The sequence below is a fragment of the Callithrix jacchus genome, chromosome 2, assembly GCF_049354715.1.
Source record: "Callithrix jacchus isolate 240 chromosome 2, calJac240_pri, whole genome shotgun sequence".
In the NCBI taxonomy this organism is placed as follows: Eukaryota; Metazoa; Chordata; class Mammalia; order Primates; family Cebidae; genus Callithrix; species Callithrix jacchus.
The window spans coordinates 139,313,691-139,340,995 of record NC_133503.1 but is presented as its reverse complement, the minus strand read 5'-3'; the positions used below and the strand labels follow the sequence as shown (position 1 = coordinate 139,340,995).

General features: G+C 40.9%; 1 long non-coding RNA gene across 1 annotated transcript in view; it reads left to right on the top strand.

Moving 5' to 3' along the window:
- LOC118148881 (uncharacterized) overlaps window positions 1-27,305 on the top strand; it is a 112,865-nt gene that overhangs the window by 45,040 nt on the left and 40,520 nt on the right. The window contains exon 2 of the long non-coding RNA XR_004735926.3: window positions 8,140-8,309. This is a non-coding gene — a long non-coding RNA (uncharacterized LOC118148881). The remainder of the gene's footprint in view (window positions 1-8,139; window positions 8,310-27,305) is intronic.

Genomic DNA, 27,305 nt, shown 5'->3' with positions numbered 1-27,305 from the left:
GATTCTTGAGCCTTGTTCTGAGGTGTGGTTTAGTTATTTGGAAATAGTTTGATTATTTCAGATCCTGGTTTCAAGCTTTGTCAGGTAGGACCAGAACAATGTTTAGCTAGGGTTAATTTTGCCCCACTACAGAAACAAATCCCTTTTGAGTACTCTACTTGATATTGTTTGAATTATAAGATTGTTATAGTGTTATAGCTCTGGTTTTTGGGAACAAGAATTATTTCCAGTCCTCTTTGAGCCCTCTTTTCTTCTAGGAGGCTTTTATTATGTTTCAATTATTTTCCCCACACACATGCACTGATCAAGATTCAGCTAGGCCAAGCATAGTGGCTCATGCCTGTAATCCCAGCACTTTGGAAGGCTGAGGTGGGCAGAGCACTTGAGGTCAGGACTTCAAGACCAGCCTGGACAACATCACAAAACCCATCTCAACCAAAAAATACAAAACTTATGCAGGTGTGGTGGCACATGCCTGTAAGCTCAGCTACTCTGGAGGCTGAGGTGGGAGACTTGTTCGAACCCAGGAGGTGGAGGTTGCAGTGAAGTGAGATTGTGTCACTGCACTGTAGCCCGGGTGACAGAGCGAGACTCCATCTCAAAAAAAAAAAAATAAGACTTAGCTAAAAATTCAAGGAGAGCTCTTCATAGTTTTCTCCCTCTCTGTGTCTCCCTTTCCTTCTTTTCTTGAGCTCTGTCTTCTCTAGTACTTGTACCTGAAAACTCCAACCATCTTGGCTTCTTTAGATTCCCAAGTTCATCTCTTGAACTTGGGAGACCCCTCAGCTTTGCCTAATTTCCCTGTCCCTGCTCCACATCCTAGAAAATTTCTTCACACAATAAGCTGGTGAAACCACAGGCTGTCTTATTTACTTCTCAACTCTCAAAGATTAGTGTGCTTCATTGCCTCATACCCAGTGTCTTGTTTCACATGTTGTGTCTGGTTCTTCTGTTGTCCAAAGCAGTAGGGTAAGGCCAGTCCCTATTATTCCATCTTCCCAGAAATGGAAGTGTCATGCAATTTAAAGATAATAATTCCTATTGCATCTAATCCATAGACAACTTGTGGATATTTACATAAGAAACAATTAATAGTGAGTTATTCTTGAAAATGGCAATGGTGACTGGGAAAAGGGCCTTTACTTTTCACTTAATAGCTTATTGTTTTTTTTCTTTCTTAAAATCCATGATATGTGTTGCTATTACTGTATTAAATAAAACTTGTTCATGAAATGAATTTGTCTTGAAAGGATCTACTGAACCATGCAGTGCTGTTGGTACACTATTGATTCACTTTGCCCTCAGTGTCTTGGCTGATGGACAACTAGTTGCACTCATCTTTCATCCTCTTGCTTGGGTCAGAGGTGATACAAAGTAATAACATTTGCTTTTTGATCCAATTATCCTGGAAGCATGGTGTTTCTGGACTCTTGCTTATTATCTAAGTTTGTTGAGGGTCTGCATAAGTCTATTAGGGCAACACTTAAAATCAGTTCACTGGCTATATCTGTTGGTGGGATCTAAATCCACACAGCTTTCCAGGAGTCATTTTGGCAATAGGTATAAAGAAACTAAAAATGGCCAGGTGCAGTTGTTCATGCCTATAATCCCAATAGTTTGGGAGGCTGAGGCGGGCGGATTGCCTGAGCTCAAGAGTTTGAGACCAGCCTCGGCAACATGGTGAAATACTGTCCCTACTAAAATACAAAAAATTAGCCAGTTGTGGTGGTGTGCACCTGTAGTCCCAGCTACTTGGGAGGCTGAGGCAGAAGACTTGCTTGAACCCAGGAAGTGGAGGTTGCCATGAGCCACTGCACTGAAGCCTGGGCGACAGAGCGAGACTCTGTCTCAAAAAACCAAACCAAAACAAAAGAAAACAAAACTAAACTAAAAATGTGTTTACTCTTTGGCCTCCAAATTCTACTTCTATGAAATTATCTTAAAGAAATGATAAGGATAAGTGTGCAAAGATATACAGTCAAAAATCCTATTGTACCATTTTTTGTAACTGAAAAGTTGGAAGGTAAAAATATGTAATAATGAATTTTAAAATTAAGTTTAGCACATAATGAGAATGGAATATGCTGTGATCACTAAAAATTGAAAATGACATATATTTATTTACATACTTTACTAGATTAAAAGAGCTTGTTTACATAAAAGGATGTATACTGTAATTCCAATTTTAATTCCCTTTCTACCTCACAGCTACACTGCCACTTTGCAAAAAGTGTAGCTCTGATTTTGTAAAACCACAGTTAGGATCTTGAGTCTCTGAGACATACCCACACCCCTATTTCATCCTAATGGACTTTATGTGTTACTGACTTTTCTTCAACCCTCTTCTGGTTTTGAGATGTGATCACTGAGAAAGTACGCTGGGGAGAAAATCCAATACAAAGGCCATACAAGTAGTGAGGTAGATTGATTGGATATTATTCCCAATTCTTTGCTCCCTTCAGGTTACGGAGCTGCATAACTATGCCCTTTGCTTTGTGCCTCCGTGGTCTCTGTGAGGACTATATTTCCTGCTCCACTGACGCTGGACCTGGTCACATGACTTTAGTGAAAGAAAGGTTAGTAGAGGGGATCTGAGAAGTTTTGCCTGTGCTTTCATTGTTTGGCATAACTCCGTGGGCTTCTGGCATCTGCCATGTGAACACATTATAGAAGCTTCTCAAGTGGAAGCCAGTACAGTTGCATTCAGAGACATGTGGAGCAGACCAAGTACAACCTCCAGCTTGGAGTTAAGTCTAGCTGACCCACAGACCCAGAAGGGAAGAACACAAAAGTTGATTGTGAGATTTTGAAGTTGTTAGGTGCATTTATGCTATTAGTTATATAGCAGTCAGTTATGGATTTAAAAGTAATACAGGTAGCAATAATGGCACTCCTTTAATTGATGAGGTCACAGCAATATGGGTTTCAATGAGATGAAAGCTCTTCAATTAGATATAAGTTTGTCATCAGCACCCTCACATCTCTTTTAACTCTTTTGCCCTCCTATATGTGGCATTTAGTAGAATGCTGAAATATAAACAATGATTAAAATGGTAAAAAAAAAAAAGGTAAAATGGCCATCATCCTTTCCCCTCTTTATGTTGTCCCAAATGTTATTCAAAGCCAAACCTTCATTTCTCTTATCTGCATACATATGCTGCTGGAACATGGTGCGGTCAGGGTGGTCATTTGTACATACCGTAGCAGAGCTGAGGAGGGAAGAGGATGTAGGACGAAGGAGAGACACAGCATGCCTACCTCCCAGAAGCAGATCATGTGGGTGTCCCTGCTCCTCAGCCACATAACAAAGAGGGGCTCTCAAGGGTGGGAGGTCAACCTGTCTTCTCTCTGCCCTCCAGATTTTTTTGAGACAGGTTCTTGCTATGTTGCCCATGCAGGAGTACAGTGGCACAATCATCGCTCACTCTAGCCTTGAAATCCTGCTCAAGCAGTCCTCCCACCTCATCCTCCTGAGTAGCTGCAACTATAGGCACCTGCCACAATGCCAGGTTAATTTTTAAAATTTTTATTTCTGTGGAGATTGCCCAGGCTGGTCTCAAACTCCTGGCTTCAAGTGATCTGCCCTCCTCTGCTTCCCAAAACAGAGGATTATAGACATGAGCCACTGTGCCCTGCTCTGTCCTCTACCTTTATTTCCCAAAGTGTACTCAAAAATATTCTATTTCCTCTGGGCTAGTCTGTTCCCTAGAGCATAAGGTAATGAAGTAAGAAGAGGCTTGTGTCTGTGCCCACACAGCCTTGATAACTCTGATCCGGGAATGCAATAACGGAAGGAATGTGTGTATAAGAGTGTGTTTGTGTGTGTGTGCACATAGGTGTATGTGAAAGTGTATTGCAGAGGACACACATTTCTTTTCTCTTATGAACAATGTGCTATTGGTATGCATTATTTCCTCATTGCCTTTGAAGGCGTTGAGCCATTTCTTGGGTAAATCACCAGGAGGCTTGAAAGCACAGTGGTTGAGGCTTAAGACAATGCACTCTGGAGCCATGCTCTGTGGATATGAATCCCAGATTTGCCACTTAGTAACCCTATGACCTTGGGTAAGTCAGTTAACTTCCCCAAAAGAGTTCAAAGAGATATGAGGGTGCTGATGACATACTTATGTCTAATTGAAGAGCTTGTGTTGCATTGAAACCCATATTGCTGTGACATCAGTGTCCTAAACTGTGAGATGGGGATAATAATAGAATCCACCCCATAGTTTTTTTGTGAGGAGTAATTGAATTAATTCATGTAAACTACTTGGCACATGATCATGGCTCTGTTCATTTCTATTGTTTTCACAGAGCAGTGACTCAAATACTAAAAATCTCTTTTTGAAGATTTATTCTTACATATCGTGAGGTTTGGAAGAAAGAGAGAAAAAGAAATTAATACCACCACAGCTTGTGTTTCAGCAGAGTAATAGTATTCAACAGATGGCATTGGAGAAAGAAAAAAAAATGATCAAATCAGGGGTAAATGCTCTCCCAAATGGTAGGACAGATTTCGCCCTGAGTCTCATGAGTAAAGTCACATTACGGTAGACAGCTGGGCTTCTGGGTTCAGTGGGGCTGGGCAGCAGCAGCTCTGTGGGTGGGGGAGGGCTTGATTGATCTTGAAGGTACACTAAGGCTGAGAGGTTTCCTTCCTGGAGATGGGGCTGGCTGGCAGGACCCACTTTGATCTCCTGATTTCTTCTCTTTCTCATAGCTCTGTTTCCACCCTGGTACCAGTGTCTTTTGCAAGTTGACTTGTATGAGAATGATTCTCCTTCAGACTGGGATATATCTTAAGTGGCATTCCGAAAGATACTGGAATTGGTGCTGAGATAAGGTTTGGGCTTGGAGGAGTAATGCAAGAGGCTCATGCATGTGTATGTGCACATATGCATGTGTGTGTGTGTGTGTGTGCGCATATGTGTGTGCGTGCACATACAATGTGCATATGGGGCTTTGGGGTGATTGGATAGACAAATGGATGAAGTGGTATTTATCCAGATAGGGAAGCATCTAGGGAAATGAACCTCCTTTAGCTTCCCAATCCTTATTACATTACTCCTTCCTGTATGTGAAGTTCATGAACATCTACTGAAATTTCTGAAAACACAGGCCTAGGTCATGGATTATTATTCCCAATCTTTGCATTGTAACCTTTAAAATGGAGTACAGGTCCTGCTCAGTGCTTGGGCTGTTTGGAGAATGAGATCAGTTTTTATAATTATTTTACCAGATGGGAAGAACTCTTGGACTTTCTCTCATACCATGTCTTTCCCCATGGTGGATTATCTGGCGTCACCCCTGTTCTGCTTCCCCAGCTGTCTGCTTCCCTGGAGCCTGGGCTGGCAAGAGGTGCTTACTGGAAGAGGGTCAGAGGTGTGGGATGAGCGTGAGTGACGTTGCATGACTCTGTGTAGGCAGGGAGAACTTTCCAGAGCTAGAGGAAGATGACTTTTGGATGTACTCTTAAATTTTGTTTTCTTTTCTCTTCCTGTCTATGAAAAATAAAATTTAATGGTATAATCTCATTGCGTAAAGTTGAGAGCTAGAACGAGCAAGGTTAATTTTCAGTTTTGACCTTGGAACTTCAAAGGGAAGAAAGAGATGAGGGAGAGAGAGAGCGTGAGGGGAAAGTGAGAGAGAGAGAGAGAGAGAGAGAGAGAGAGAGAGAGAGAGAAACAGACCATCCCCTTTATCTATCCTTTACACATCCTTTACCCATCCTGGGTTTAGAACCCTTGGGCACAACTTGAGTGTTCTGCTAGTTTGGCTCTACGGGATGGAGAGTGAAGAATGGAGCTCAGCGCTGACTCCTGTGCCAGTGGAGCCTCCCAGGTGACACTTGGCAGCCAGTCTGAGTCATTTGCATTTTCACAGCCAAAGGTCTGCTCCCAAGATGTTCTGTGCAGATATTTAAGTTGCTGAATTCCAAAGAATCCTCAGGGCATTCCTGGCCCCTCCTCTTCCATATGGCCATGGAGCCAACTTTACATTTCCTCATTTATGAAGATGGCATTGTTGGGGGTTAGATGCCTTTGGGAGTTATAGTAATAACAACATCAGGGCCAGTTCTTTTCCTTCCTTCCTTCCTTCCTTCCTTCCTTCCTTCCTTCCTTCCTTCCTTCCTTCCTTCCTTCCTTCTTCCCTTCCTTCCTCCTTCCCTCCCTCCCTCCTTCCCTCCCTCCCTTTTTCCCTCCCTTCTGTTCCTTTCTCTCCTGGTTCCTTTCCTCCTTCCATCCTTCCTTCTTTTCTTCCCTCTCTCCCTCCTTTACTCCCTCCCTTCTTCCTTTCTTCCTTCTTCCTCCTTCCTTCCCCCCTCTCTCTCCCCTTTCCTCCTTCCCTCTGTTGTTTCTCCTTCTGTCAAGCTTTTGAAATATGTCAATTTCTGGGAGCAAGACAGAGCTCAGTGGCCAGGAATAGCACAGCTCCTGGGCCAGCCTTTGCTGTTCCACTATCAGATGCAGAAGGAGGTGTTCTGGAATGACAAACTTTTCATGTTAAAGTAATGCAATTGTCAGGAACATCAGTAGGTTAGTTTTCTATTGTGGCTATAATAAATCACCACAAATTTAGTGGCTTAAAACAACACCCATTTATTGTCACATAGTTGTGTAGGTCAGAAGCTAGGGTACAGCAGGGCTCAACTGGGTCCTCTGCCTAGAGTCTCCCTGGTGTTGTCAGGGCTGAGTTTCTTCCTGGAAGCTCTGGCAATGACTCTGTTTCCAAGCTCATTCAGGTTGTTGGCTGAGTTCAGTTCCTTGTGGTTGTAGGACTGAGGTCCCCATTTCCTTGGTGGCTGTTGGCTGGGGGCTGGTCATTCTATGGAAGCTCATGCTTTCCACGTGACCTCCTCCAGCAATGGGGAGCCAAGTCTGTCTCATACTTTGACTCTCTCAGGCTTTTCCTTTTTGTCTTCATTTCCTTTCCATCTTCAATGAGAAACTTCATTGCTTGTAGGGGCTCATGGTTATATTGGCCTAACATGGGTAATCCAGGATCACCTCCCTATTTTCAGGACACTGGTTAACAACCTTAATTCCACCTTCAAAGTCCCTTTTGTGATTAAGGTGACATATTTATAGGTTCCAGGAATTAGGATGTGGGCATTTTTAGGGGGAGTATAATTTGGCCGACCATACTCTATAAATAATGTATTGATTATTGGCCACCTGAGGGTAAGTAACTGCTGTGACTTTTGTCAGGGGATCTGCCTAACATTTCCACTAGATTTTGGACAGGGCCAAAGAGAGAAAGTGAGGAAACCTGAAGCTAGAGGCAGGGGTTGGGCATAAGTGACTTTCATCCTCCAGAGGGAAGCACGGGCCTCTTCTGAAGCTCAGAACTTCTAATCTGGACTAGGTTTGTGGGGATCAGAATCCATCTCCTCACTCAGGATGGGGCCATGAAAGCCTGGAGGGGTGATGGGATTTGGCCAAGGTCAATGACCACACCAGAGCTGAAGACTACTGGGGAAGTTTCAGAGCTGAAAGCAGCCACTCTAAAGCCTTTCAGGGTTTTTCAGAACATGGACACATCTCTCAAATCTTTGGCCTTTTTAGCACTTAACCTCTGTGTTAGTTCATTCTCACACCAATAATAAAGACATATCTGAGCCTGGGTAATTAGGAAACAGATTTAATCGACTCACAATTCCACATGGTTGGGAGGCCTCACAGTCATGGCGGAAGGCAGATAAGGAGCAAAGTCACGTCTTACATGCGGCAGGCAAGACAGAGTGTGCAGGAGAACTCCCCTTTATAAAGCCGTCAGGTCCCAGGAGACTTATTCACTAACATGAGAACAGCACAGGAAAAACCCACCCCACGATTCAGTTACCTCTCACTGGATCCCTCCCATGACATATGGAAATTATGGGAGCTACAATTCAAGATGAGATTTGGGTGAGGACACAGCCAAACCATATCAACCTCCAAAGCCAGGTGGATCAACCAGACTGCACAGCCTTGAAAAAATAAATGACTATGGCTTTCTTGGCTTTAGGAAATACAAATTAGCTAACATTATAAGTTGGGACACATATGAACATGACGATGTCTTTCTGTAGCCTGAGGAAAGTTGGTCTTGATGGCCAGCAAGACATATCCTTCTAATACAGTTCTTACAATTTCTTCTTAGGAGTTCCTGGTGTCCTGGTGGCCAGATCTTCTAGTGTCTCCTTGGCATAGCCACGGGCCTCCACGTTGATGGACAGACATGGAGCACATGGGATCAACTGTTCTGACACCTCTGGGAGAGGAAACTTGGAGAAGAATCCCTCCCTTGTGCTCACTCCTCTCTGAGAAAAGGCAGGTGTCCTCCGGGCTAGTGGCTCTATTTTAAATCTGCAGGCAGCAAGCATGTTCCATAGGAGATTGGCTCCTTGTTCAGGGGTTTCATTCTCTTGCCAACTCTGCTCATTCTGGTCTCCTCTTTGTCATAGCCTAGAGGCATCCATCTCCTGGTTGTTTACATAAGACAGAGCAAAGTGCTCTCCAGGCTAAGAATATATCCACCCCCTTCCTTGGGCAATGTGCCTGGGAGGTGAAGAAATTGACTCACTGCATCTCTGACTCTATGAAAAGACAAATATATGAAAAAAAAAACCTACTAGATTAATGAGAGGGGGAGAAAAACCTGAGTATTTTTAGCACATGAGGGCAGAGTTAGCTGCTATGAAGTCCTAGAGGATGGAAGTTTTAATTTAAAATAAGAGCTCTTTATCTTGAATGTTTTAATTAGCAGTAGGGGGCTTTCAAGTGGCAAGTGTGGCACAGAGAGGGTGGGGGACTCTGAAATAAGAAAATGTCCAGTGATAATCTGATCAGTAGCAGTGCAGACTGGTTGGGGGATCTGTCTGTGAAATCCAGGCATGGCTGGTTTTCTTACAAACCAAAAACTTCATGTGATTCCCAGGGTGTGCCTCTGCCAATGCATGTGAAATGCTGGGTCAATAGTCCTGCACTACTTCTGCCTGGATAGACAAAAGCACTGAAACTTGGGCTGCAATTGAACTATGGATATGTGGTAGCCTATGAGAGCTCCTGAATCTTCCATGGGGATCCGAGGCTCCTGCTGCCATTTTTCCCCTGGGAGGAAGCACATCTGCTCCCTGGAGTTCATCACAATGTCCCCTGTTAGGCATGGTGACTACGGATTTGGAGATTTCTGTAGGTGGAGCTGCTGCTGCTGTTGCTTTTAGAAAGATCCCAGCCATTGCCCAAGGTGTTTTCCTGGCTGATAACTAGAGACACAGGTCTAGAGAGAATATGGGGAGATGTTCATGAATGGCCAGTATCACACACTGATGGGGTGGTATGTGCCAGTCAAGGGCTGTAATTTGGGCAATCTGTTTCTGGGAAAAATATTGCTGGTTGCATATCCAATAGCCACTTTTCTTCCCTCTTCCTTGCTGATAGAATCAACCTTTTGCTATAGATATTCAAAATTTGTTTTCAGGTAATATACGTAATAGGGATCACAGGGATCACTGATTTTTGAGCCAGTATTGCCAAAGCGTGAGTCTCAGCTCCATCACTTTAAAACTAAGTGACCTTCGGCAAGTTATTTAACGTCTTAGTGCCTCAGTTTCTTTGTCTGTAAAATGAATGTAATAAAACTACTTCTCTAACTGGTAGCTTTGAAATGAAAACAAGTTAATGCATATACAGTGCTTATGTAGTATCTGGAGCATATAAAGTGCTCAATAAATATTAGTGACTATTCTTTTTTTTTTTTTTTTTTTGAGACAGAGTCTTGCCTGCTGCCTAGGCGAGAGGCAGTGGCGTGATCTCGGCTCACCGCAACCTCTGCCTCCTGAGTTCAAGCAACTCTCCTGCCTCAGCCTCCTGAGTAGCTGAGATTACAAGCATGTGCTAATTTTTGTATTTTTAGTAGAGACAGGGTTTTGCCACGTTGGCCAGGCTGTTCTCGAACTCCTGACCCTAGGTGATCTGCCCGCCTCGGCCTCCCAAAGTGCTAGGATTATAGACATGAGCCACTGCACCCAGCTTAGTGATTATTCTTATTGCTACTACACCCCAGTCTCTGTTGCAGCTTGGGTATGAACACGTTACACATTACTGGCCAACTGGACCTGAGAGGAAGGCTATTGGGAAACTTCTGGGCCACATACAAGAGGACATGGACAGTACTTATTTTGGCTGTTCATGGTCAGGTCTCTATGTGATGCTTGAAACTGCAGAAGCAATTCCAGCCCTGGGATAGTTGACTTTGATATTTTGTTAATTGAGATAATACATTGTCCTCCTACCATTTACAGTCAAAACCATCCTAACTGATGTACCTAGTAATGGCACAGAGGCCTTGCTAGTTATGTTGCATTCCAGCCATGTGTGGCAGTAAATTTATTTGATGGCATTGTTAGGATGGTTCTTTGCGTTAAAATATTTTGAAATGTTTTGGAAGTGTAATATGTTTACATAGTAAAACATCAAAAGAATAAAAAGTCTTACAGTGAAAAATCTCCTTTTCACATTGGACATTCATGTTGCCTTTTTCCAGGCCCCAATAGCCAGTTAACCACTGCTTTTAGTCTTTTACTTACCCTTTGAGAAATTTGGAAAATAAATACGGCTGGGTGTGGGGACTCATGCCTGATATTTCAGAACCTTGGGAGGCCAAGGTGGGCAGATTGCTTAAGCCCAGGAGTTTGAGACCAGCCTGGGCAATGTGGGGAAAACCTCATCTCTACAAAAAATACAGAAATTAGTTGGATGTGGTGCTGTGCACCTGTAGTCCCAGTCACTGGGGAGGCTGAGCTGGGAGGATCACTTGAGCCTGGGAGGTCAAGGCTGCAGTAAGCTGTGATTGTACCACTGCACTCAGCCTGGGTGACAGCGTGAGATCTTATCTTAAAAAAAAATCTATCTATCTATATTTATAATACATATAATACATATTTATAATACAAATATTTATTTTTCCCTCTTTTCTAATGTAAATATTAGCATGCTCTACGCATGATTCTATACCTTACTTTTTTCACTTAACATATCTTAGAGAGCTTTCCATATCAATATGTAAAGTGCTTTCTTAGTTATTTTTACTGTTACACAATACTCCACTGAATTTATTTAACCAGTCCTTTCCTGACAAGTATCCAGGTTCCTTCTGATCTTTCGCTGTTGACTGCAATGCTGCAATCAATAGATGGTATACATGCCGTTTTGTAGATATGTAAATATATCTGTAGGGTAAATTCCCCCAAAGTGTAGTTGCTGAATCCAAGAGCACATACATTTGTAATTTTGATAGCTCTTGCTAAGTGCAACCCTCTGTATGGGTTGTATAAATTTATGCTCCCACCAGCAAGGTATGAAAGTCCCTATGTCGCACAGACTTGACAACAGAACATGCTATCGAATTTTGGATTTTTGCCAAATTTACAGTGAAATATAATACCTTAGGTAGTTTTAATTTTCATGCTTCTTATTATGGGTAAAGTACCATTAAATATATTTAAGAATAATTTGCGTATTCTTTGAATTGTCTTGTTTACAATATTTGTCCATTTTTCTGGTGGGTTATTGGTCTTTTTCTATCCATTTCTAGACCTTTCTATATATTAGAAAAATTATTCTGTCTATGATTAGTTATAATTGTGTTTCCCAGTTTGACTTTATTATTATTATTATTATTATTATTATTGTGAAGTTTACTTTTGTCATGCAAAGGTTTAAACAAATTTTTTATGTAGTTGAATTTATCTTTTTTGTAGTTTTGGATTTGGGGTTAGATAAAAAGTCCTCCACATTCTGAGATTATGAAAAATTATCCCATCTATTTATTTACTACATTTGTTGATTTTTTTAATATTAAAGATTTGGTTCATTTGGTATACATCATGGAACACAGAGTGATAAATGAGTCCAACATTAATATTTCCCAGGTAGCTACCTTGTTGCCCCACCACTATTAAATAGTTGTTTGCACTACTCATTTGCCATTTCTTTTTTTTTTTTTTTTTAATTTTTTATTGCATTTTAGGTTTTGGGGTACATCTGCAGAACATGCAAGACAGTTGCATAGGTACACACATGGCAGTGTGTTTTGCTTCCTTTCTCCCCTTCACCCACATTTGGCATTTCTCCCCAGGCTATCGCTCCCCAGCTCCCCCCCCGCTGGCCCTCCCCTTTTCTCCCCAATAGACCCCAGTGTTTAGTACTCCCCTCCCTGTGTCCATGTGTTCTCATTTTTCATCACCCGCCTATGAGTGAGAATATGCGGTATTTCATTTTCTGTTCTTGGGTCAGTTTGCTGAGAATGATGTTCTCCAGATTCATCCATGTCCCTACAAACAACACGAACTCATCATTTCTGATTGCTGCATAATATTCCATGGTGTATATGTGCCACATTTTCCCAATCCAGTCTATCATCAATGGGCATTTGGGTTGGTTCCAGGTCTTTGCTATTGTAAACAGTGCTGCAATGAACATTCGTGTGCATGTGTCCTTATAGTAGAACGATTTATAGTCCTTTGGATATATACCCAGTAATGGGATTGCTGGGTCAAATGGAATTTCTATTTCTAAGGCCTTGAGGAATTGCCACACTGTCTTCCACAATGGTTGGATTAATTTACACTCCCACCAACAGTGTAAAAGTGTTCCTTTTTCTCCACATCCTCTGCAGCATCTGTTGTCTCCAGATTTTTTTAATGATCGCCATTCTAACTGGCATGAGATGGTATCTCAATGTGGTTTTGATTTGCATCTCTCTGATGACCAGTGACGATGAGCATTTTTTCATATGATTGTTGGTCTCATATATGTCTTCTTTCATAAAGTGTCTGTTCATATCCTTTGCCCATTTTTGAATGGGCTTGTTTGTTTTTTTCTTGTAAATCTATTTGAGTTCTTTGTAAATTCTGGATATCAGCCCTTTGTCAGATGGGGAAACTGCAAAATTTTTTTCCCATTCTGTTGGTTGCCTATTCACTCTAGTGACTGTTTCTTTTGCTGTGCAGAAGCTGTGGAGTTTCATTAGGTCCCATTTGTCTATTTTGGCTTTTGTTGCCAATGCTTTTGGTGTTTTGTTCATGAAGTCCTTGCCTACTCCTATGTCCTGGATGGTTTTGCCTAGATTTTCTTCTAGGGTTTTTATGGTGCCAGGTCTTATGTTTAAGTCTTTAATCCATCTGGAGTTAATTTTAGTGTAAGGTGTCAGGAAGGGGTCCAGTTTCTGCTTTCTGCACATGGGTAGCCAGTTTTCCCAACACCATTTGTTAAACAGGGAATCCTTTCCCTATTGCTTGTTTTTGTCAGGTTTATCAAAGATTGTATGGTTGTAGATATGTTGTGTTGCCTCCAATGCCTCTGTTTTGTTCCATTGGTCTATATCTCTGTTTTTGTACCAGTACCATGCTGTTTTGATTACTGTAGCCTTGTAGTATAGTTTGAAATCCGGTAGTGTGATGCCCCCCACTGTGTTCTTTTTGCTTAGAATTGACTTGGCTATGCGGACTCTCTTTTGGTTCCATATGAAGTTCATGGTGGTTTTTTCCAGTTCTGTGAAGAAAGTCAATGGTAGCTTGATGGGGATAGTGTTGATTCTGTAAATTACTTTGGGCAGTATAGCCATTTTTATGATATTAATTTTTTCTAACCATGAACATGGAATGTTTCTCCATCTGTTTGTGTCTTCTCTTATTTCGTTGAGCAGCGGTTTGTAGTTTTCCTTGAAGAGGTCCCTTACGTTCCTTGTGAGTTGTATTCCTAGGTATTTTATTCTTTTTGTAGCAATTGTGAATGGCAGTTCATTCTTGATTTGGCTTTCTTTAAGTCTGTTATTTGTGTAGAGGAATGCTTGTGATTTTTGCACATTGATTTTATATCCTGAGACTTTGCTGAAGTTGCTTATCAGTTTCAGGAGTTTTTGGGCCGAGGCGATGGGGTCTTCTAGGTATACTATCATGTCGTCTGCAAATAGAGACAATTTGGCTTCTGCATTTCCTATTTGAATACTCTTTATTTCTTTTTCTTGCCTGATTGCTCTGGCTAGAACTTCCAGTACTATTTTAAATAGGAGTGGTGAAAGAGGGCATCCTTGTCTAGTGCCGGATTTCAAAGGGAATGCTTCCAGTTTTTGCCCATTCAGTATGATATTGGCTGTTGGTTTGTTGTAAATAGCTTTTATTACTTTGAGATACGTTCCATCGATACCGAGTTTATTGAGGGTTTTTAGCATAAAGGGCTGTTGAATTTTGTCGAATGTCTTCTCTGCATCAATTGAGATAATCATGTGGTTTTTGTTTTTGGTTCTGTTTATGTGGTGAATCATGTTTATAGACTTATGTATGTTGAACCAGCCTTGCATCCCTTGGATGAATCCTACTTGATCATGGTGGATAAGTTTTTTGATTTGCTGTTGCAATCAGCTTGCCAATATTTTATTGAAGATTTTTGCATCTATGTTCATCATGGATATTGGCCTGAAGTTTTCTTTTCTTGTTGGGTCTCTGCCGAGTTTTGGTATCAGAATGATATTGGTCTCATAAAATGATTTGGGAAGGATTCCCTCTTTTTGGATTATTTGGAATAGTTTCAGAAGGAATGGTACCAGCTCCTCTTTGTGTGTCTGGTAGAATTCGGCTGTGAACCCATCTGGACCTGGGCTTTTTTTGTGTGGTAGGCTCTTAATTGCTGCCTCAACTTCTGACCTTGTTATTGGTCTATTCATAGTTTCAGCTTCCTCCTGGTTTAGGCTTGGGAGGACACAGGAGTCCAGGATTTATCCATTTCTTCCAGGTTTACTAGTTTTTGTGCATAGAGTTGTTCGTAATATTCTCTGATGATGGTTTGAATTTCTGTGGAATCTGTGGTGATTTCCCCTTATCATTTTTTATTGCATCTATTTGGTTGTTCTCTCTTTTCTTTTTAATCAATCTGGCTAGTGGTCTGTCTATTTTGTTGATCTTTTCAAAAAACCAGCTCTTGGATTTATTGATTTTTGAAGGGTTTTTCGTGTCTCTATCTCCTTCAGTTCAGCTCTGATCTTAGTAATTTCTTGTCTTCTGCTGGGTTTTGAGTTTTTTTGATCTTGCTCCTCTAGCTCTTTCAATTTTGACGATAGGGTGTCAATTTCGGATCTCTCCATTCTCCTCATATGGGCATTTATTGCTATATATTTTCCTCTAGAGACTGCTTTGAATGTGTCCCAGAGATTCTGGCATGTTGTGTCTTCGTTATCATTGGTTTCAAAGAACTTCTTTATTTCTGCCTTCATTTCATTGTTTATCCAGTCAACATTCAAGAGCCAGTTGTTCAGTTTCCACGAAGCTGTGCGGTTCTGGGTTGGTTTCTGAATTCTGAGTTCTAACTTGATTGCACCATGGTCTGAGAGACTATTTGTTATGATTTCAGTTGTTTTGCATTTGCTGAGGAGTGCTTTACTTCCAATTATGTGGTCAATTTTAGAGTAGGTGTGACCTGGTGCTGAGAAGAATGTATATTCTGTGGATTTGGGGTGGAGAGTTCTGTAAATGTCTATCAGGTTTGCTTGCTCCAGGTCTGAGTTCAAGCCCTGGATATCCTTGTTGATTTTCTGTCTGGTTGATCTGTCTAGTATTGACAGTGGAGTGTTGAAGTCTCCCACTATTATTGTGTGGGAGTCTAAGTTTCTTTGTAAGTCCTTAAGAACTTGCCTAATGTATCTGGGTGCTCCTGTATTGGGTCCATATATGTTTAGGATCGTTAGCTCTTCTTGTTGTATCGATCCTTTTACCATTATGTAATGGCCTTCTTTGTCTCTTTTGATCTTTGTTGCTTTAAAGTCTATTTTATCAGAGATGAGAATTGTAACTCCTGCTTTTTTTTTGCTCTCCATTTGCTTGGTAAATCTTCCTCCATCCCTTTATTTTGAGCCTTTGTGTATCCTTGCATGTGAGATGAGTTTCCTGGATACAGCACACCGATGGGTTTTGGATTTTTATCCAATTTGTCAGTCTGTGTGTTTTGATTGGTGCATTTAGTCCACTTACATTTAGGGTTAATATTGTTATGTGTGAATTTGATACTGCCATTTTGATGCTAGCTGGCTATTTTGCCCGTTAGTTGTTGTAGATTCTTCATTATGTTGATGCTCTTTAGCATTTAGTGTGATTTTAGAATGGCTGGTACTGGTTATTCCTTTCTATGTGCAGTGCCTCTTTCAGGAACTCTTGTAAAGCAGGCCTGGTGGCGACAAACTCTCTGAGTACTTGCTTGTTCGCAAAGGATTTTATTCTTCCTTCACTTCTGAAGCTCAGTTTGGCTGGATATGAAATTCTGGGTTGAAAGTTTTTTTCTTTAAGGATGTTGAATATTGGCCCCCACTCTCTTCTGGCTTGTAGTGTTTCTGCCGAGAGATCTGCTGTGAGTCTGATGGGCTTCCCTTTGTGGGTGACCTGACCTTTCTCTCTGGCTGCCCTTAGTATTTTCTCCTTTATTTCAACCTTATTGAATCTGACGATCATGTGCCTTGGGGTTGCTCTTCTTGCGGAATATCTTTGTGGTGTTCTCTGTATTTCCTGCATTTGAGTGTTGGGCTGTCTTGCTTGGTGGGGGAAATTTTCCTGGATAATGTCCTGAAGAGTATTTTCCAGCTTGGATTCATTCTCTTCGTCCCCTTCTGGTACACCTATCAAACGTAGGTTAGGTCTCTTCACATAGTCCCACATTTCTTGGAGACTTTGTTCATTCCTTTTTGTGCTTTTTTCTCTGATCTTGGTTTCTCGTTTTATTTCATTGAGTTGATCTTTGACTTCTGATATTCTTTCTTCTGCTTGGTCAATTCGGCTGTTGAAACTTGTGCAAGCTTCGCAAAGCTCTCGTATTGTGTTTTTCAGCTCCTTTAATTCATTCATATTCCTCTCTAACTTATCCATTCTTGTTATCATTTCCTCGAATCTTTTTTCAAGGTTCTTAGTTTCTTTGCATTGATTTAAAACATGTTCTTTTAGCTCACAAAAGTTTCTCATTATCCACCTTCTGAAGTCTAATTCCATCATTTCGTCACAGTCATTCTCCGTCCAGCTTTGTTTCCTTGCTGGTGAGGAGTTTTGGTCCTTTGTAGGAGGTGAGGTGTTCTGGTTTTGGGTGTTTTCCTCCTTTTTGCGCTGGTTTCTTCCCATCTTTGTGGATTTATCTGCCTGTCATCTGTGTAGTTGCTGACTTTTCGATTGGGTCTCTGAGTGGACGCCCACATTGTTGATGATGAAGTATTTCTGTTACTTGGTTTTCTTTCTACCAGTCTAGCCCCTCCACTGTACGACTGCTGAGGTCCACTCTAGGCCCTTCTTGTCTGGGGTGCACCTAAAGCAGCTGCAGAACAGTGAGGGATGCTACCAGTTTCTTTTTCTGCTATCTTTGTCCCAGAAGGATGCCTGCCAAATGTTAGTCTTTTGGATATAGAGGGGTCAGGGAGCTGCTTGAGGAGATAGTCTGTACTTTATAGGAGCTCAAGTGCTGAGCTGTGAGCTCTGTTGTTCATTCAGGGCTGTTAGGCTGCTACGTTTAATTCTGCTGCAGCAGAACTCATAAAAAAACCCTTTTTTTCTCAGATGCTCTGTCTTGGGGGGGGTTGGGGCTTTCTTTGTGAGCGTCTGTTGTGCTGTCCTGCCCAGCTAGGAGGCAGTCTAGTCACTATTTGCCTGCTGAGGCTCCGCCCTGCTGGTGTGAGGTTGGCCCTTTTGCTGCAGGCTCTGCCCTGCTGCTGTGGTCTCCGCCCTGCTGCCACGGGCTACTCCCTGCGGCAGAGTGTCTCTGTTGTAGCGGGTTGCCTCGGCAACAGCAGGCTGTGTCAGCAATGGGCATGTACCTCAGTAGGGGCGGATTGCCTCGGTAATGGCGGATGCCCCTCCCCCACGGAGCTGCACCATCCTGGGTTCAGCCGTGCCCTCAAGGAGCCTCTCCACCCGGAGCATTTGGAATCGCCGTTTTGTTTGTCCCACTGCGCTACCCCAAACGCTGTTTCCCTGGAATCTCCTGGCCTGGCTCACTGTCCAAGTCCTGTTCAGTCTCAAGTTCAGCCCTCTCAAGTCTCAGATTGCCAGTTCAACAGGGCACCCGGACCAGTGCGCTTTGTGCGGAGCACAGTGTAGTGCCGCTGTGCTACAGCGCCTGCCGCTGGCTGCACCAGCTGCCAGCTGCACCAGCCAAAACCTCTGCCTGGCGTCCCATGTCTCTTTTATACCTGGGAATTTCCCCGTTCTGTGGGCAACAAAGATCCGTCTGGAAATGCGGCCCGGACTCACCCTCTTTGCGCATTCACTGAGAGCTTCAATCCTGGGTTGTTCTCACTGCGTCATCTTGAGTCCCCGTCCTCTCATTTGCCATTTCAATCCTTTTTCTGTACTTTCTTATTCCATTGCTTCATCTATTCATGAACTGCTACTACCTTGTTTTAATTACTGAGTCCTTGTAGAATATTTTTATGTCTGATAATCCCCTTTCATTGATTTTTTAAAAAAATTAAAGCTTCCTTTGAAAATTTTCTTTGCTTATTTTCAATATGAACCTTGGGATTTTTTTTCTACCTTAAAAAAAGAGAACTATTTATTAGGTTTATTTTAAGGTAGAAACCTTAAAAAAACCTACCATAATTTTTTAAGGTAGAAATTATGATAAATTTAAAAATCAAATTAGGAAGATCAGCAACTCTTGATACAAGAATGCAAACAGCATTGAGTCATCTTGTCAAAATACATGGTATGCTTTCCCAGTAGTTTATGTCTTCTGTTGTGTGTCCTGGAATATTTGAAATAGTTTTTTTAGGTCCATGTCTTACTCATTTATTGTTAAAATTATTCCTAAGAAATAATATCTTTTTTTGTTTGTTGTAGTTTTGGCTAATGTAAATGGACTCTTTTTCTCCATTATAGTGTTTTTGCTTATAACTATTGACTTCTTTATATATTTTCTACCCCACAACATTACTGCATTTTCTTATTGTTTTCAGTAGTCTTTTTAAAAAAGTTGATTTCCTTGGGTTTTCTAGGTAAACAATAATAGCATCAGCAAATAGGGATAGTTTTATCTCTGCCTCCCCATTTTTATACCTTAAAGTTCTTCTCTCATGTGCATTTTATTGGCTAGAGCACCAGTAAAAATTGACAAAAAAAATAGGAAGACTGAATAAATCTACAACCATAGTGAGCAATTTTAACACATATTTCTCAGTAATAGAACAGAGCAAGCAAACAAAAAATTAGCAAGTAACATGATTAGCAAAGTGGATCTAATTGAATTGTATAGAACCCAGCACTCACAACTCCAGAGTGCACATTATTTTCGAGTGCACATAAAACATGCACCAAAAGTGATTATATGTTGGGCAATAAGTCAAGTCTCAATAAACTTCAAAGGACTGAAGTAATAGAGTATGTTCGCTGACACAATGATACTTAGGTAAAAATCAATAACAAAGGTAACTAGAAAGTTCCTAATTATTTGAAGTTTAAACAATGTACTTCTGAATAGCCCATGGGTCAAGGAAGAAATTAGCAATGGAAATAAAAAGCTTTTTTTACCTGGAATGGTAATTAAAATATGACATATTGAAACATGTAATGCAGCTAAAATTGTGCATAGGAAGATATTTGTAGCACTAAATGTGTATATTTGGAAAGAAGAAAGGCTGATAATCAGTCATTTCCATTCCTCTTAATAAGTAGAAAAATAATAGCAAATTAAGCCCAGGGAATGCAGAAGGAAGAATATACAAAAGTTAAGAGCAGAAACGAATGATATAGGAAAACATTGTATGAGAGAAAATCAAGAAAGCCAAAAGGTAGTTCCTTAAAAAGGCTGATAAAATTGATAAACTCTTGGTGAGACCAATCAATCACAAAGAAGGCACAATATAGCAATATCAGGAATGAAACAAAGGACAAAAAAATAAAATAAAATAAATAAAGATCTAAAAAAAAAAGAAACAAAGGACAAAGCAAATATCACAGACATTCAGAAACAATAAACAGATATAATGAACTACTTTATGCCGATACATTTGACAACTTGCTTGAAATTGATAAATTCCTAGAAAAAAATGTTAGAATTTCTATATTTTGGTAACGAGCTCTTTGTTTTGGAGATGTTTGCAGTACATACAGCAAAGAGCTCATTACCAAAATATAGAAAGATGCCTCATATCAATAAGGAAAAGACAGATAATTCAATAAAGACAGTGGAACCAGGACATGAAAAAGAACTTCACAAATGAGAATATTTGATGTCTACTAAACATGAAGAGCTAATCAAGTCATTTTAGCGGTCAGAGATATTTAATTAGAACCACAATGAAATATCCCTGCACATCTGCCCGAAAGACTAACATTAAAAAGACTGACAATACCAAGTGCAGTTGGGTATGTGAAACCACTGGAACTCTCATATGCTCCTAGTGGGAATGCAAATTGACACCATTACTTTGGAATAGTTTGGCAATTTCTAATGAAGTTAAATACACACATGCCTTGGGATCTAGCAACTCACTCCTGGATATATATCTTATAGAAATGCACATATAATACATCAAAAGACATACAAGAAAATGCTCATGGCTGTGTTGTTTGTAAAAGCTCAAAGCTGGAAACAACCCAAATGCCTTTCAACAGAAGAAAAGGCATATGTGTGTATCATGACATATGCATGCAATTGAATACAGGGGTAAAGAATAAACTACAACTATGTGCTTTAACATAAATAATTTCACAAACAAACATACTTTACAATTCCATTTAAATAAAATTCAAAAACAGGCACATCTAAATGATGATGTTAGAATAAGCATGTATTGTCTCTCTTGTGTGATGTGCCATGGAATAAACTATGTTTTTAGAAATCAGAATAGTGTTTACCTTTGGGGAGAAAAAAGGGGCTTTAGGAAGGTTTGTGGGTTGCTGACAGCGTTCTATTCCTTCATCTGAACTGTGGCTACTGGCATATCTTTACTTGAGATAATTTATGGAGCTTATTAATTGTGTACTTTTCTGCACATAACTGAAGCAGCAAACACTTGTTAAGCACCTAACATGTATATGTAAGAGCGTGTGGGCACCGTGGTCCCTCTTCTTTTCACACCCTTGTTAACATCACTGGTGCTGGAGGGAGCTCATTATTACTAATTGGCCCAGGCGACAGCACAGTAAATGAGTGCAGCAAGGCTCTGCGAGTCTATGCTGAGAATGGAAGTCGGGCCCAGTTGGGCTAAGGCCAGATGTTTTTTTACTTTGATTGGCAGAGTCCAGTTTAGTACTTCCCAGTTCCTGACAGCTTTTCTCTGCCACATTTAAATTTCTAAAGATAATTGTGCTGCTAATGGCCAGGAGGCCCCTGCTCCAAAGCTTGAGTGACTCTCCTTGATTCAGGTATCTGACTGCCATCTGGACATGGCAGTTGGTAGAGAGCTAGAGGAAGAGCTTGCTGAGATCCCAGCTTGCTCGAGGGGGTAGGAGGTAGGGTCAAGTCTGAACTCGTGCAGAATTGTGCTCTGGCTGCACAGTAACTAAAGTACTTATTTTCCTAACTATAAATCTTGAAAATGACCACACACCTGTGTGTATTTGAGTAGGAATTACTTGCATAATTAAATTGTTCGTGACCATCATGTGTGTGTGACAGTCTTGCCTATATCCAGATGGAAGTGTCTGTTATAAAGTAAGAGAAATAAAAACATGTTGATTTGTAGAGGTGGTGAAATTGTGAGCAAATTTTTCTTTTAATATTGTTCCAATATTTTTGTGTATGTAACCAGTAATAACAACACAAACAAAAGAATGATTTTCATTGCCTGGATACTCAGACGTTAGGAAAAACACTCTACTCAACCAGTATTTTACACAAATTATTATACATATAGACACTTCTTAACTAATTTGGAAATTTAACCAGGGAACGTGGTCAAATTTGAACGTGCCATTTGTGTATTTTCAGTGTCAGTAACAGAAAAATAACCTTCCATTTATAAATATGAAACTGAATTTAGATCAGGTTTCAGAACTCATCATTCTGACAGCCTTAGATGTGTCTTAGATGTGTGACAGTCTGAGGTCTGTCTCTTAGCCTTACTGGCATTCACTGCTGAAAATATTTCTTCAAGTTTATTTAACATATGGCCTCCAGCTATTGAGAAGATCTTGTTGTTGCTATATCAAAGGTGGCTTCTGAGTTGATGAATGAATGTTTTAATCACAGTCTGGTCTCAGCTTGGCCATTACACATACCAGAATGAATTTGGTTAGCTTCTTTGTGAAGGAATATAATTACATAGAAGAACTTCAATGCATATATTTCTTTCTAAGAAAATAATGTTTAATGAGATTTAGTATGGGCACTGCATGCTGGAGTCTATAGGAGATTGCTGGCTAAGCAAATAGTGGCTTGGAATTAGGAACTTATTTTCTTACAAAAGTAATGCTATACACAGTGGTACATTCTTAGAACAATCCAGAATAGGAAACAACTCAGTATGTGGAGCTGTACTGCTTCGAATCCTAAGCTGATTCCTTGTATCTGGGAGCAGAAAGCCCTTAGTGGAGGCCAGTAGGGTAAGTAGAGGCAGAGAAGAGAAAGAAAAGGAGCAGATTAAAAAGAGGAGAAAAGACAAAGGAGAAGACAGAGGAGGCAGAGGAGAGGGAAAAAAGGAAAGTTGAAGAGGAAAAAGAAAAATAACAGGGAAGTAAAGGAGGAAAAAGTGTTCCTATCTTTCTTTTCTACTATAGGTCTGTGCTCAGTGGCATTTTCCTACTTCTGCCTTCTCCACTTTCTGATGTCCCTGTTACATCTTCCCAGGCCTCCAAGAGCTCCTGGGCTACTCTAAGCTCCCCATGGAGGTGCCACATTCAGATTTGTTCACCTTCTGAAGATGTCTCACGCCCCTGTGTTATTATCTTCCTTTTTTATTGGTGAAAGATTTTGAGGTCACTGTTGATCTAAATTAAGTGTTAAAAGCAAAGCTATGTGATCAAACAATCTCTAAGATGTGATTGATGGGTAATCTTTTATCTTTGAATGTTTGAATTTTTAAATGAAAAACAGAGATTCTCTAATTGGTAGAACTATGAGTACCAGTAAAAAAAAAATCTTGAAGTGGGACATTCTGACCTTTTGAAATTGGAGGTTAAGATTTTTGGTCCAGGTACAACCTGCCAGTGTCACTGGCTTGTGACACTGCCTAGAATCTGCTAGTGCACCTCCTCTAACTTGTTTCTGCTCTTCAAGTTCTCCTCTATTTTCATTTTGGAACCCATAGATTCTCTAAAAGCTTTGTGGCAGAAGTTGGCACCTGCATACATTTGTCTTCATAAGTTGGCTGTTGGTGAGTTAGTAGGAACCTGTATACGTGCTCTACATTCTTGGCTCTAATTTACAGATGAGGAAATGAGGCATGCTGTGGCCTGAAAGTATGTGTTTTATATTCATATGTTAACAGTTAACCCTCATTGTGTAGAAGTAGGGCTTTTGGGAGGAGGGCTCTGTCCTTATAAATGGAATTAATATCCTCAGATAAGAGGCATGAAGGAGCTTGTTTGCTCCTTCTGAAGACACAGCTACAAGGTGCCATTTATGAAGAGTGGGCCCTTGTCATATGTCAAATCTCCTGGCACCTTGATCTTGGACTTCCCAGCCTCCAGAACTGTGAGCAATAATTTTTTATTGTTTATAGATTACCCAGTCTAAGGTATTTTTGTTATAGCAGCCCAAATGGACTAAGACAAGGCAGTTAGCAACTAAAGCCATATCCTTTTTAGCACAAGGAATACATACATGTGATTTTTTTTTTGAGACGCAGTCTGGTTCTGTTGCTCAGGCTGGAGCGCAGTGGCTTGATCTCTAGGCTATTGGCATGTGCTTAAACTTAACCAATCGGATATTCCCATCTGGGACTTTGAATCTGGAGTGAGTGGTGCAGACATTTATTTTACTAGGGAGGGAAGTATTTAGAGTTCAATGGTGGTGGAGTGGTGGTGATCTTGGAAGTGGTATGCACACCCCAGCAATAGCACCAGCTCCACGGTCACCAGGCTCTTCCTGTGGTATCATCTTGACTCTATTCTTGTTTCTTTGCCTCCTTTTGTTTCTGTCTGGTTTTTGAGCATTTTTTTCTACAGCTCTAACTCTTCAATCCATAGATTTTTTTTTTTCAACCAAAAACCTCTTATCTCTGGATGCATTTATGATTTCAGTTTGTCCTTCATGTTCTAAAATGTCACAAAGAAGTGATTAAACAGAGGGCACTTAAAAATGGATGGTTTTGAACCATAAGGGAGACCTTCCAACCCAAGCACTTGTATCCTTCTTCAGCTCTGGAAATCGTCTTGTTATTTCACTCGTTATCTCCCTGCTTTCAAGTCCTCTATCCATCTTTCTGGGAATCCCATTAGTTGAATTGCTCCCATGGACGTCTTCTCTTTTCTCTTATTTTTTTTTCTGTCTTAATGTTCTGTATTCTGACATATTTTCAAGAATGTAATCTTTCAACTCTTATTAACTTTTAATAAATATTAGCAGTCATGGCTGGGAGTGGTGGCTCATGCCTGTAATTCCAGTGCTTTGGGAGGCTGAGGAAGGTAGATTGCTTGAGGTCAGTAGTTTGACACCAGTTTGGGCAACATGACAAAAACCTGTATCTGCTAAAAATACAAAAAATTAGCCAGGTGTGATGGTGCATGCTTCTAATTCCAGCTATTCGGGAGACCGAGGCATGAGAATTGCTTGAACCAGGGAGGTAGAGGTTGCAGTGAGTCGAGATTGTGCCACTGCACTCCAGTCAGGCAGCCTGGGTGACAGAGTGAGACTCTATCTCAAAAAAACAATAAGCAAAAACAAAACTAAAAACAAACCCAAAACAACAACAACAAAAGCCCCCCAAAATTTTAGCTGTCATAATCTTACTTTCCAAATTCTTTTCTTTTTGCCGTATGGCCTGTTTTCTCCACTTAGATTTTGTGGATACAGCATCTTTTCGTAACTCTCTGGAAGTCTAATTAGAGTTTTTTCACTTACTTCTTTTCTGTTTTTTATTTTTTCTTTCAAGGCCATTTATTTTATTTTTTTCTCTTGGTGTTTTCATTTCATGTTGGACTTAACAGTTTGGCGATCTTGGATATTTAAGAATGAGATGATAGGGTGGCAAGGAGCCCTGTGTTGGGGGCGGGGGAGGACCGGTTAAAGTGAGGGAAGGCAGACACTCATTATTTTGGAGGGTCTTTAAATGTCAGATTGAGAAGGATTTACTGCGTCAAACAGTAACCCCATGCTATAGGCCCTAGTTCTTCTCAGAAAGTCCATTTATGTTTCTTGTAGTGACAGAATTTCAGCTTTATTTTAGGCTTTTTCCTGCCCTGGACTGGGATCTAAATACCTGGCTACCAACGGTTTTATAAGCAGGGATGTTAGAGACATCAAGGGGATTGTTCTGTACACAGACTTTCAATTACTGACCCTGTCTCCACTCTCATATCCCACGCCCACCCTCCATTGCCTTTACCTTCTCAGCAGGCTCTTCTGCTCAGGTCCTGGTTAATACTCCTCCATCTGCTTTGTGTCTTACAGAAGGATTATGAAATCTTAAGTCTCCTGATGGGGTTCTCTTGGATTATTTGCAGAGACAGGAGAAGCCCAAGGACTGAGCCTGTTGCTTTGAACTAGAAGCCCTAGGGCCTCTGGGTTTTACATGGCTCTTTAATATGCTCAAAGTTTAGAGTCAGTGTGATAACCCATGACAATGATACCTAGACTGGTGCAATGTCCTGTGATTTATAGTGATGTTTTCAGTTGGTCCTTACAACCCTGGAGTTGCAGGGGAGTTTGGAATGAATGAAGCTGGAGAAGATATCTGACAGTCTTCACTGCATAGGAAACACTTGATCACAAGGGCAACAAGAGCCTCTACTATTTGTCAGAAAGCTAATGGAGAGGTAGTCCAGGCTGGGATAAGGCTCAGGTTAGGGCTTGGAGGAGGAAACAGGTGAGAGGCTACAGGAACAGCAATGTCTGCTAAGCTGTTGATCACAGCCAGAGTTGGTAGTAGGGGGAGATGAGAAATGAGCTATGTGGGCAGCCAGTGATGAGTTTGAAGAGTCTATAAGGTGATGTAAGCTATCAGTTCCGGAAGAAATTTGTGGTAAAGTCCTGCTGATGAGGATAAGTTTGAAGCCAGAAAATAACATTGTCAGCAGTGTCACCGGCACATACAAAGGACAGTGATAGATTGCACAGCTCCGCTCTCACATTTCTGGGCTAATGGAAGCCACAGCTTGCCCGTTAGTTTTAACTTCCTTCCCCAAAGACTTTCCACTAGAACTTGCAAAATGTACATTTCACCTCTTTGCCCTTCCCTCTCCAGCCTGCTAGCAGAGATGAATAGGGCTGAAGAGGCAAGTCCCTGGAGAGAAAGGAAGAGATGAGAGAGACCCCCAAGTTGTGTAATCGGCTTCATCCCACTGGAAACTGGGCCGTTTCACAAGGTGCCTCTCTTTTTTTTTCCAAGAGAAATCATTTATTGATTACACATGATAATGGATGATATACAAGTTTCATTCCCATCTGTAATTTTATCTGGTACCATTATTCAATTTAGATATATTGCATAGGATGTGCCAACAATCATTTTTATAACCTATAATTCCATGATTTTGCTTGGGTAATCCCTTTTAATGGTGAACTTCAGGTCACAACAGTTTGTAACTATTAGTTCAACTACACCAAGGTTTCTGAAGACAATGGCTTCTCCACCCAAGCAGGTTATATATAAATTCCAAATACAACCTGGCATCACCCTGAAGGAATTCTAACTTTACACTGTTGGGGAAATTTACCAAGATGGCTTCAGAGCTGCTACAAAGAAGATATATTTTAGACAAGTACTCGTGTATGGGCAAAAAACTCAAGGACTGTATTTGTGACTAATTGTATAACAAGTTATTTTAGTTTCTGTTCTGTGGAAAGTGTAAAGCATTCCAACAAAGGATTTTATTGTAGGATTTTTTTTGCACCCATGCTATTGAAGGTGCCACTGTTAATCTAGTTTTTAGATGGAGCATAGGTCAGGGGCAGGCATTAGGTTCACTGTTTGAGGGGTTTCCTTAAGACAGTGGCGTCTGTGCTTTCTCCATTGCCTCCCCTCCGGCACAGGGAAATCACACAGCAAAAGTATACCAGGCTCTGGGGAAGGGCCCCAGATCTCACTGGTCTACAGCCATGCTGAGCAGGTCTTTCCCATGGGCCTCTAAGGTGCACCTTGTGAAGGCAGAAGTAGGTTTTGCTCTGCTGAGCAGAGGTATTCTATTTGCTCCATGAGGT